This window comes from Diabrotica virgifera, chromosome 7 (genome assembly GCF_917563875.1).
Source record: "Diabrotica virgifera virgifera chromosome 7, PGI_DIABVI_V3a".
Taxonomy (NCBI): domain Eukaryota; kingdom Metazoa; phylum Arthropoda; class Insecta; order Coleoptera; family Chrysomelidae; genus Diabrotica; species Diabrotica virgifera.
The window spans coordinates 204,226,928-204,240,550 of NC_065449.1; positions in this window are offsets into that span (position 1 = coordinate 204,226,928).

The following is a 13,623-nucleotide window of genomic DNA, read 5'->3' on the forward strand; positions in this document are numbered from 1 at the left end:
AAGCGGGCTTTAACGCTAAACGGTTCACTATAAGGCTAGGAATTTGTATAGAGATAATTCATAGCACACCAAGGCTAAAAACCATGACCTGACAGGCATGAGCCCTGCACGTGTATCTACCAGGTGAATCGAAAAGTGCATAGTTTAGGGGGAAAATAAACTTTCTCCTGTAAGGTTTAAATTTAAGTATGTGTTTGAGTAAGTCATTTAGACGAAATGTGCACAATGCCAGGCGATTCTGAACAGCATAAGACCTTGCCAGACGGAGGGTAAAGATTAGTGGGTTTTACCTAAAATTATTTTTTTTGCATCGAACAAAGTTTTTTTATGTTTTTTGAATCATTCCAAACAGAAAAGGTCTTTAGTGATTTTTCTCTTAGATTAATAGTTATTGTTATATAAGCGATTAAACATTTTAAAAAATTGCGAAATCGGCCATTTTTAACCCTACATCAGACATTTAGCTAAAAATTTCAATGTTGCCAAGGTAGGTAGATATTCTTTAAACATTGTTTGATAAAATCCCGAAGAGTTTTTTGCAATACAATATCGAAAACCCCTATGTTTTTAATTGCTAATTAAGCGGGCGCGACACTGTGGTATAAGTGAGGACGTTTGAGTTTGCATATATTAATTATCTCGAGAATGTGCAAATTTGAAGAGATTCTCAGACAGGTCGATTTTTATTCTTAAATTAGAACTTTTTGGCATATATATAATACTAGTGACGTCATCCATCTGGGTGTGATGACGTAATCGATGATTTTTTTAAGTGAGAGTAGGGGTCGTGTGATAGCTCATTCGAAAGGCTATTTAATTCTCTATTCAGTAATATTAACATGAACATAATTATTTATACAGGGTGTAAAATTTTTTTTTTCTTTTTGTCTAAATTAATTTAATAAAAAAAAATTTTGTACACCCTGTATAAATAATTTTATTAATGTTTATATTACTGAATAGATAACCTTTCAAATGAGCTATCACACAACCCCTACTCTCATTTAAAAAATCATCGATTACGTCATCACACCCAGATGGATATATATATATATATATATATATATATATATATATATATATATATATATATATATATATATATATATATTAAAAACATAAGATGTAGATCTTTGAAACACACTCAGTGAACCAAAGATCCAAGGTTATTGGTTTAACGACCACTCGTACGAAATCAAATAGATGAAATAGAGAATGTGGAAAAATCCCCTTACGAACAATTCACACATCCACCATTTCGGGCTGGGAAAAATTTTTTCGAATAGAATCAAAGATCCAAACACCAGTTCTTAGAAATGTGTTTCGCCCTCTTCAACCTCTCTGGGCTCGTCGGTAAAGACAAGAGGTTGAATATCTTTAGACACATTCTAATCAAAAAACAACATTCGAGACCTAGACATATATATATATATATATATATATATATATATATATATATATATATATATATGCCAAACAGTCCTAATTTAAGAATAAAAATCGACCTGTCTGAGGATTTCTCTTCAAATTTGCCCATTCTCGAGATAATGAATTTATGCAAACTCAAACGTCCTCACTTATACTACAGTGTCGCGCCCGCTTGATTAGCAATTAAAAAACAAAGGGGTTTTCAATATTGTATTGCAAAAACTCTTTGATCAACAAATATTTAAAGAATATCTACCTGCCTTGGCAATATGAAATTTTTAGTTAAATGTCTGATTTAGGGTTAAAAATGGCCGATTTCGCAATTTTCAAAATTTTTAATCGCTTATATAACAAAAACTATTAACCTAAGAGAAAAATCACTTAAGATCTTTTCTATTTGGAATGATTCAAAAAACCTAAAAAAACTTTGTTCGATGCAAAAAAAATAATTTTAGGAAAAACCCCTAATCTTTTCCCTCGCCTGGCAAGGTCTTATGCTGTTCAGAATCGCCTGTCATTGTACACATTTCTTCTAAATGACTTACTCAAACACATACTTAAATTTAAACCTTACAGGAGAAAGTTTATTTTTCCCCTAAACTATGCACTTTTCAATTTACCTTGTAGATACACGTGCAGGGCTGATGCCTGCCAGGTCATGGTTTTTAGCCTTGGTGTGCTATGAATTATCACTACACAAATTTCTAGCCTTACAGGAAGACCGTTAGTCGGAGGGTTCACTAGCTCTTAGACTAATACGTCCTGGGGTGTATTACATAAAACATAAAATAAAACAACGTACCTTCATAGACAAAACTAACAATATATTATTGAAAGAAAATAAATTATATTTTATTTTATATAAATTCCTGAAGGATCAATCAAAAGTTACAAAAAACCATATCAAATAATTTTTTTAATTCAAAAATTTACAAATCTTCCATTATATTAACGAAATTAGTTACAAGGTTGTTCGTTACAAATATATCTTGAACCTTTGAATCGCTTGTTCATGACCAGACAAAAAAAAATTATCAGATAATTTCTTGCCTGGTTACCCGATACAAAAAGAAATCAACTTAATATGAAAAATGTACCACTATGCTTAATGCATCTCTGGCCCAGAACAGCTATAAAATTCAAACGAATTTGAAATTGAATTGAAATTAAATTCACAAATAGTTCTTAAAATTAAAACACTTTGTACTTAACTTTGATATTGCCATACTCCAAACCTAAAAATGTGGACTCGCCCAACAATAAAAACGTGCCCCTTTGCGGAACTAGACCATTGAATCCATATTCATCTCCAAAACCCAAATCCTACGGAACGTCCTCCTCGATATAGGGACGCCGGGAATAAACCAAAACAAAAATCTGACATCCAGAACAATGAAAAGCTTTAGATACGGGTACCAGGTAGTCCAGAAAAAATATATTAGTATGAAATACTAATATTTGGCAACTTAACAGGCCATCCAGAAATCCTTAATAACAAGGGTTTATTTTAGACTAAATTCATCAGTAACAGATGACTTCTTCAAAACATCCAGAGGAAAAGGATTAGGCAATTTAACAGCCTTAAAAGACAGGCCACACGCCCCTAACTTGATTGGCGATTTCTCTAAAAGCAAACGAAAGAAATAAAATTACCTCAATGAAAACAGAGCGAAGCTAGAAATAGGTACTTACCATCGCCTTTAAGCAGCTTACACAGACTGATGAACTAAACCACCAAATCAAATCGTTTAAAATATCGTTTATTTTATCTATTAACAGAACCAGTTCCGATGAAAATTGGCCGTGCCTAATGTGACTACAACGGGTAGCAATTAATTCGAAATATTGGAAATATTTTTAAGAAATTTTAAATTAAATTTAAACAAGAATTAAACATGTTAATACATTTAATTGTAACATATAAATATAATGTCTATTGACTTAGAAAACGCCTCCGATAGTATAAACAGAGAGGAAATTTGAAAGATTCTGAAACTATATGGGCTACCGCTGAAATACATCAACCTGATCAGATTATTCTACAAGAGATAGAGAGCCAGAGCATGCGGGAGAACTGGTAGAAGATATGGCTATACAAATCTGCGATTAAAAAGGTTACTTATTGTCCCGACACTATTCTTAATCATAACGGATTGGATCGTGAAGAAAATAAGCCATAAAAAGACAGCTATTAGGTGGAATTGTATAATGCAAAGCGACTCGTAAGTCGATGTTAATGTATTTTATCCTAGTACTTAAAGAGCAACATGGTTCCCTGCTCGATTGGAACGCGTGGTTCTTGCCAGTTAAAAAGACTTGCTCGGTTGGTCTGTGTCTTTTGAACTGGCTAAAACCACGCGTTCCAATCGAGCAAGGAACCATGTTGCTCTTGAAGTACTAGGATAAAATCCATTAACATCGAAGAGTCGCTTTACTTTATACAATTTTAACATGTACATGTAAACCATATATTTTGATGTCACCACTTTCATTAGTGTGCTAGTTTCATATACGTAACAGGATGCACTGAGGATGATCTGAATCAGATCGAAAACGTTATGCTTTAATACATTTGGACAACATTTTTAAAAAACTTTTAATAAACATTTTTATACCAAGATACAAATTGAAGTTTTTACTTCTGTATTAGTTTTTTAACTATGGTATACAGCCACCTACTGGGATTTTCCCATGGATTTTGAAATTATTTAATGATTTTCGTTTAATATAAAATTTACAAACATAAAAAGCAAATAACTCTGGAACCAATCGCCAGCAGTCTAGCTCTGAATGTAAGTCACATGGTACCGTAGAGACGTAAAGAGAAAAAAGTAGGTGTTGAGCTTTAATGACAGCGCGGTACTACTCGGCGGTCGCGATGAAATATGGTAATTGCACAAGTCTACTTTTTCTCTTCTTGCCGCGGGTAAATAAGCCGATTGTGATTTCTTGTGCGGATAGTTAGAGAAATAGTGCAGATCATGAATGGCGTGCCTGTTCAAGCCGATGCGGCCAAATGGCAATTCATAAAATATTGCTTCGCACGGTTTTATTTTTAACTTAACAGACAGACACTTTTACACTTAAATTATTGTCTTAAAATAGACAGAAAATGTGCGTTTTTTAAACGCTTTTCTTTAGTTCAATAGTTTGCGTCAAATCTTTAGACGTTAATTTGACTGCCTTTTCTCCACTGCAAATGAATGAAAATTTGAAAACATATGCATTCGCGGGAACAATACACGAATAGTCAGTAAAAATTTTTTTCCATGTTTATTAATTGTTTAAATAAAAAAAAACGATTTTAATGGAAAATGCTTTAATTCTCTTGTTTTTTACAATGTAAAAACTTGAAACTTTTACGGATTGTAGCTAATGATATGAACTATACATAATTTCACTTTTTACGTTAATTGTTTACGTTATGCTTTATAGATAAACAATAAAGTTTCAAAGGGCCTAGCCGGGTAAGATGATGAAAACTGCCCCCAACTTGATTCGAATTCCATATAAGTCACCGTTTAGCATATATAGTGAAACTCACTTTCTGAAATTTTTAGCCCCCTAAGTGGTCATGTGACCCACCTAGAGCCTAATTAGGCTTTTTATGTTTTTATTTTTTATCTCAGCCGCATCGAGAACTAGCGAAAAATTTTAAATAAAAAAGTTGTAAGCTTTAAAAAGTTCTGTCCAAAAAAAAAATTTTTTTTAATTTTTGGGGGGAAATTTAAATTTTAGAACGATTTTAAAATTTTAAATGAGTATAAAAAAATAACTAAGACATTCGTTTTGACGAAAAAAATATGTAACGTGTATTTTTACATAATGTTTCACCCTGAATTTTTTCAAATTTTTAAAATTGGTGAAACGCACATTTTTCAAAAAAGGTAACACCGTCACTAGAATAGGTAAAAAACTGAAAAATAATTGGGGTTTGCTTAATAAAAATTTTTTGTAATGCTTTGAAAATAATAAATAATTTGTAATAATAAAGATACAGGGCGTTGAAGAAAACAAAATTTTACATTTTTTACGATTTTGCCGAAACTACTGGCAACATTGTAATAAAATTTGGCGAGTTTTAAGAGGTAGTTATTGTGCAATTTTTGACATACAATTAAGAATTGTATATTTATCATTGGCGCGGATAGGGGTACTGGTCTGAGCTTTTTAAAGAAAAAAGATAGTACGCCACTGACATATTTCAACTTAACAATCGTTTTTGAATTTCTCGTTCAATTTGTGACAAAAAATCTATCTTCCTATTTTTTCGTAGGACGCGCCATTTTTATTCAAAAAATAAAACATCTTAACCCTTACAAAGTACTCGAACTTCTAGTATAGTAGTTTCTACATCTATAGTCCGTCTAGAAAGTATCCGGAATTGTATATTTTTCCTAATTGTAATAGATTTCCTTTTTGTAACATTTTAAGACAAAAGTAGTGCATCAAGTAGGTAGTGCCGATAATAGGTTATGGACAAAATCGCATGACAACACCACCTGTCAAATAGTGTTGTTTGTAAACAGACTTAAGATTTGTGAAATAATGTCGCAAGTAGAGAAAAGAAAAGTGGTGGAATATTTGTATGGAAAGGGTGTCCGAAACGTTAAAAAATTGGTGCAATTGACTGAACTCGGAAAAAGTGCAGTGTATGAGACAATAAAGAGGATAAAAAATGGCATAGATATGAGACAAAGACCAGTTTCGGGTAGACCGCGTAAGATTCGCGGAAACAATTTAAATGCTTTAGTGGCTTTAGGACGACAAAATCCGCGCCTAGGGTTTCGAAAATTAGCGAACAGATTTGTAAATCAACGAAGAATAAAAGTTTGTCCAGAAACTGTCCGCATGTCACTGAAAAAGCAAGGCTGCATATGAAGGAATCCAAAAAAATCCCTACAATGACACATCTGCAAAGGCAACGAAGAATAGATTTTTGTGAACGTTTTCGAGAAGATAATTTTTTAATAATGTCTTTATATCTGATGAAACTTGTTTTCAGCTTGGTGCGAATCATCTAAAAGTCCTATCAAGAGAAAATGTTACCGTTCAAACTTCCAAATTTTCCAATAAAATAATGTTTTGGGGAGCAATATCTCAGCGTGGTTCTACACCTCTCTGTATAGTTAATTGTACTGTTGATAGTGCGAAATATTGTGAGATCTTAAATGGTTTTCTTCTTGAATCGGCTCATGTTTTATATCCAGAGGGGTGACGTTTTCAGCAAGATAATGCAAGATGCCATACTTCTGCTTATACTCAAGCTTGGATGCAAGAACACGAATTGGCAACAATTCTGTGGCCAGCAGCATCTCCAGATCTTAGCCCCATTGAAAACATAAGATTGAAGTGGACCGAGCAGCGCCACGAGATAAAGAAGGTTTGATTCGGTCAGTTTTACAGGCCTGGAACACCATTACCGAAAATTATGGCCTTGACCTAGTTTCGGGTGTACCTGGACGTTTAGTTAAATGTTTAGATTTAAATGGAGGTTGTATAAGTAAATGAGATGAATTATTTGTTGAAATTATATATTTAAAGTGATAGAAATAAATACCGTAAAATTATAATTCTGCTTTCTTTTTTCCGGATACTTTCTAGACGGACTATACATACATAAACTCGTACATCCATTATAAAAACTAATTCGAATAGTTTGGAAGCGGTAAGATATTTTTTTTATCGCAAATTGAACGAGGAATTCAAAAATTATTGTTAATTTGAAATATGTCAGTGGCGTACTATCTTTTTTTCTTTGAAAAGGTCAGACCATTACCCCTATGCGCGCCAATGATGAATATCAAATCCTTAATTGTATGTCAAAACATGCACAATAACTACCTCTTAAAACCCGCCAAGTTTTATTACAATGTTGCCAGTAGTTTCGGCAAAATCGTAAAAAATGTGTAAAATTTTGTTTTCTTCAACGCCCTGTATCTTGAAAATGGATGGCGTTACAAAAAACTTTTATTAAGCAAACCCCAATTATTTTTCAGTTTTTTACCTATTCTAGTGACGGTATTACCTTTTTTGAAAAACATGTATAAAATTGTATCAAAAAACGAAAAAAGAACCGAAAAAATGCGGTTTTTTATTTTTAAAGGTGCGTTTCACCAATTTTAAAAATTTGAAAAAATTCAGAGTGCAACATTATGCAAAAATACACGTTATATATTTTTTTCGTTAAAACGAATGTCTTAGTTATTTTTTTATACTCATTTAAAATTTTAAAATCGTTCTAAAATTTAAATTTCCCGCCAAAAATTAAAAAAAAAATTTCGGACAGAACTTTTTAAAGCTTACAACTTTTTTATTTAAAGTTTTTCGCTAGTTCTCGATGCGGCTGAGATAAAAAATAAAAACATAAAAACCCTAATTAGGCTCTAGGTGGGTCACATGACCACCTAGGGGGCTAAAAATTTCAGATAGTGAGTTTCACTATATATGCTAAACGGTGACCTATATGGAATTCGAATCGAGTTGGGGGCAGTTTTCATCATTTACCCGGCTAGGCCCTTTACAACGAAGAAAACATACCAGATGATTGGTTTGAGTCACTGTATTGAACCAGGTTCTGAGGATCGTTAACCAAGATATTATTCTTCCTGGACCTCGTTTTCCAAATATTTTTCCCTGCAGGATGGCTTAAAGGAAGACATATCTGGATTCATTTGACATAATGTGTCCGAAGTATTCTAACTTTCGAGATATGTGCTTTCATGTGCTCGAATGCTTCCAATTTTATGCGCATATCTTCGTTCAAGGTCCGCGATTGAACACAAAACAACAAGGAATAGAGGAGACCTAACATCGCAGCGTTCATACTTTTTGGCCAAGAGAGAGGTTGGGGCTCTTGCAGAAGGAACCCATCTGAATAGTCGAGGAAATGAAACTGAAAAAATGGCAAAACCTCGCAATTTTTCCGTCCAGCATCGATTTGTACAAAAATTTGAGATTAGGGTCATTTCACCCTATAGTTCATTTTCTATATTGAGCCGTTGTACGCTTTTCGTAATGATAAACTTTGTCTTCTTTACGTTTATATTGAGTCGATATTGTTGACTGTAATATGGTATTTTGTTCATAAAGACTTGTAGGTATTCTAGGTTGTCCGCAAATACTGTGCTGTCATCTGCATAACTGATGTTGTTTAGCCGGTACCCGTTTAGTAGAACCTTTTACTTTTTCGTACAAAACTTCGACAAATATTCTTTCATAGTAGAGATTGGAGATTAGAGGGAGACAAAATACATCCTTGCCTCACTCCACGCATGATTTTCACAAATTCGGTGTGTTCATCTTCAATTCTGCGTTTCTGAGGTTTGCGGTCTGATTCTAGTAAAGGTTTCTAATTATTTTCAAATCTTGGTCGATAATTCCTGCTTCGTTTAGTATTTACAACATCTTGTCGTACTGTACTCGATCAAACGCTTTCTCGTAATCAACCAGATATGGGTATACGTTGCAATTGACGTCTCTGAATCTCTGGAATAAGACTTATATTGAGAACAAAGCTTCTATTGTGCCAACAGCATTTGAAGGGGTCAGTGCAAAAAGTAGCTAAGTCCATATTTTTTAGAATTGAGTTAAGTAGCTATGACTATATAAAATCATTGTGTACTATTAAGTTAGTGAAGTCAGATTTGTAACATAAAAAATTGTAACTAACTCAGAAACACAAAAATGTGACTTAGTCACTTTTTGCACTGACCCCTTATTTGTGAACCCGAACTGGTTGGGAGAAATTTGGCTTTCACACAACTTGTAAATTCTTATATTGATTATTTTTAGGTATAATTTTAGGAGATGATTCATCAGGCTAATCGTACGGGATTCTTCGCATTTTTTGGCACCTGGTTTTTTTGAAAGTGCAATAAACTCAGACTTCAGCGTAATTTTACTTCATAAAATATATTTAACCATAAAAATGTTTTTTACCAATTTGCTGTAAATCTACTCTCTATAAAAGCTGTATATGCATAGTTTTCATGAAATTATCCATTAACGATGTAGCTATCCATGTATGAATTCTTCAATAGCCACCTTGAGTGAATAGAGACACGCAGTAAATTTTCAATTTTATGGTAACAGCAACCGACTTCTAGAGAGACTTAAAAAGATGGTTAGCGTCGTCATTCTATTTGCTTATATGCTACATGTTTCCACTTTGTCGATGTTCTTTAAAAGGAAATGGTGGGTGGATATGTAAATTTTGCAGGAAGAGAACTAAAAACCTCAGAGTAGTTAAGTAGACATTTTCCCAAACCAAAAGAAGTACGCAAATGTTTTATCTAGGGTATCAATGGTGTAGTAATTTGGAATAAAATTGGCTAATGGAAAAAAGGCCATCTTCAAATGGCTGTACAAGTGTACAGGTGCTTTGCCAATATTAAGAAGCGTTTTTTGGTTTCATTCTCTTCAAAAGGTCTCAAATTTTTATGTTTTTAAAAAAGTATATTCAGTTCCCCGGTCTACCTGCGTGGAAGTCATACTATCGCCTGAGCTACTCCGGCCCTCCACATAACAAATATATAAGCTTAAATAATACTGTCTTATTTACCATAAAATATGGGGTGTTCTATTTTAAAGTAGTAAGAAAAATGTATAGGCGATTTTTGTGTCATCCATTTAGAACAACTGAAAATTTGATCAATTGATACAAAACTTGGAAACATTTTAAAACACTTTTCTTTGTAACTATGGGACGACGAATTCATTTTTTCTAGATTTTCATGTAGGTAAAGACCCATATACAGGGTGTCCCAGAGTAATTTATCCAGGCTATATCTCTAAGGGCCGGTTGTTCGAACGCTAATCAACAATGATCATTATCAAATATTTAATTACTGACCCCAACTGTCAATGTCAACTTTGTTTGGGTTGCTGAAAACATAATATGAAATTACTTAATCAATTATGTTAATAATTGTTATGTTAATTGATTAACTAATCTCATAATTTTAATCAGTTATGTTTTCAGCAACCCAATAAAAGTTGACATTGACAGTTTTGGTGACAGTAATTAAATATTTGATAGTGATCATTGTTGATTAGCGTTCGAACAACCGGCCCTTATTAAACGAATAGAGATTTTCGAATGGCACAAAAACTGATCTATTCCATTTGTAATACACTTTAATATGGCATAGAAAAAAATCATCCCCTAAAGGCAAGCGTCCACAAACCCGCATCGTACGCAACGGATTTTAGTTTGCCTTACAATGATTGCCGATAATGCGATCCGTACGATGCGGATCAGTGGACGCGGTTACATAAGTTTCTGTACAAGGCAATCTAAAATCCGTTGCGTACGATGAGGGTCTGTGGACGCTTGCCTTAAATATTCATCGCTTAGTTACAACCCCTAATTTTAATTTCTTTAATAGCACCCTGTAACTAAGAGATGAATATTTAGGGGATGAATTTTTTCTACGTCATATTAAAGTGTATTACAAATGGAATAAATCAGTTTGTCCCATTCGAAAATCTCTATTCGTTTAAGAAATATAACCTGGATAAATTAGTCTGGGACACATAACTAACAAAAATAAACTGATATTTTCTTGATTACTTATTAACCGATTTTATTTTAAAAAAATCTGTTGAATAGACGATCGAAGACCACATCCAAAATTATAAAAAAATGTACAGGGTACTATTAAAAAGAATTAAAGTTAGGAGTTGTAACTAAGGGATGAATATTTAGGGGATGATTTTCTCTACGCCATATTAAAGTGTATTGCAAATAGAATAGATCAGTTTTTGTCGCATTCGAAAATCTATATTCGTTTAAGAGATATAGCCTGGATAAATTAGTCTGGGGCACCCTGTATTTGAAAGCTTTAGTATTATGTAGCTCTTATACAGGCCTTTTAGGCCCAGAGCTTTGTCGTTCTTTTCCATAGCTTCCTGTTATTTGTCAACTTCTTCCAGTCTGTTATTCCTTTTTCTTTTAGGTCTTCTACTACCGCCTCTCTCCATCGCTTTCATGGTCTTTTTCTTTCTTTTATAATCTGGTACTCTCCATGCTATTTTCTTGACCACTCTGTCATCGTTCATTCTTTCTGTATGGCCCAGCCACTGCAACCTTCTTAATTTTATTACGTTATCTATTTTGTGGTTCTTTGTAAATATTATAAGCTTCCTCATTTGTCCTTCTTATATATCCTTCCTCTGTTCTCTTACTTCCTAATATCTTTCTGAGTATTTTCCTTTTCCGAATTAGTAAAAAATTTAAAATTGTAGATATTCTAATTTGTAGTTTCGGCTTCCAGATCGGAATTCGTTTTCAATTTTTATTTTGATCTAGAAGTTGAAACATCAACATAAAGTATTTTAAGTGTGCTAAAGTGTGTCTAACTCCCACTAATAGAGTTAGTAAAACACATGATGTTGCATGAGGGAAGGGAAAATAGACAGCAGAAGGGGTCCAGAGAGGAGGAGACACTCGTTGCACCAAAACTTGCGGCACTGGTTCAAATAGCCATGTCAATTGCCAATGTTCGGAACGGACACATCTATGTTCGGCACATGAAGAAGAAGAGGATGAGGATGTACCGAAAAAAATGGTTTTAGGACAAAAGCTGTACATAGCGCACTCTCAGTAATATACCGGGTGTCCCAATAAGAATGGCTCTCGGCCATATCTCAGGAACCGTTTATAGTAGAGCTTTGAAATAAAAAATTTTATAACAAAAGTTGTCTCAGAAAAAGCCTGGAAATTATTTTCATAATTGTGGGACCACCGCTAGAGGGCGTAATTGAATATCAAATATTGAAAAATCTAAATTTTACAAAATTTTCCTAATGAAGGGGCACTGGAAATCCGATCGTCGTATTCTTCATAAAATTCTACGAATATTTGATTTGACAAGTTTAGGTCTACCTTTGGAAATAAGAGGTGGGGGTGAGTGGGAACCTTGTTATGAAAAACTGGCTGTGAGTCCGGTTCTGCTCAATCAAATTTTGCAAACTTGGTCTTGTTGAAGACAGATCTTTTTCGTCAATGTAAAAGTTATGGTTTCGAACCAACTTACTGAGTAATATGCCAGCTAGAAGGCGTTATTTAATTTTTTTCAGAAATCTAGTGCTCCTTGGAAAATATTAAATACAAACATGCATTTTTAATACCATATCACAAAATTAGACAAAATTAGCAACAGAATAGCGAAAACCGCATGTTAATACCTTTTTTCTATCTCGAGATATCTTACAAAGCGTGTAAATTTAAAAACATACCTGTTACTGTCACCGGTAAACGAAATAATTCATTAAAAGTAGTGTGCTATGGAAACAACAAAGAAACATTTTCCAGCTGTCAACGTATATTAGGTCTTTTCAACGCTTCTCATTTGTTTCGAGCCGCGTTCATATCTCGTATATTAATATTATACACGGATTATACGGCATATGACAGAGGCTCGAAACAAATGAGAAGCGTTGAAAAGCCCTATTACAAAGAAATAAAAACAACTATTTAGTGATGACAGAAACGTTCAAATTTTTGCCCATCATTTTCGTTGCAAACATTTACTCTTTCAAGAGTAGATTGAACAGCAGTCTCAATTTCTGCTCTCAATATGCTTTGAATGGCGTTTAGTATTCTCTGGATAATTTATTCTAGAGTAGTATATGATGGGCAACAATTTGAAAATTTAGGTCGTCACTAAGTAGTTCTTTTTGTTCTGTGTTATATTTAATTTTAATAGTATTGTTTCTCTTTATATTGTTGTTTTAATTAATTATATTTTTATACGTTGACATCTGGAAAATGTTATTTTGTTTTTTTCCACAGCACACTACTTTTCATTAACTTAGTTTACCGGTGATAGTTACAGTTATGTATAAAATTTACACGTTTCTCGAGATATCTTGAGATAGACAAAAGGTATCGACATGCGGTTTTCGCTATTCTATTGCTAATTTAATCTAATTTTATAAAGTATGATTAAAAATGCATACTTGTATTTAATAATTTCCAAAGAAAACTAGATTTCTGAAAAAAAATAAATAACGCCTCCCAGCTGGCTTATTACTTAGTAGGATGGTTCAAAATTATCACGCTTACATTGAAGAAAAAGATCTGTCTTCAACAAGACCCAGTTTTCAAAATTTGATTTAGCAGAACCGGACTTACAGCTATTTTTTCATAACAAGGTTCCCACTCAACCCCACCTCTTATTTGCAAAGGTA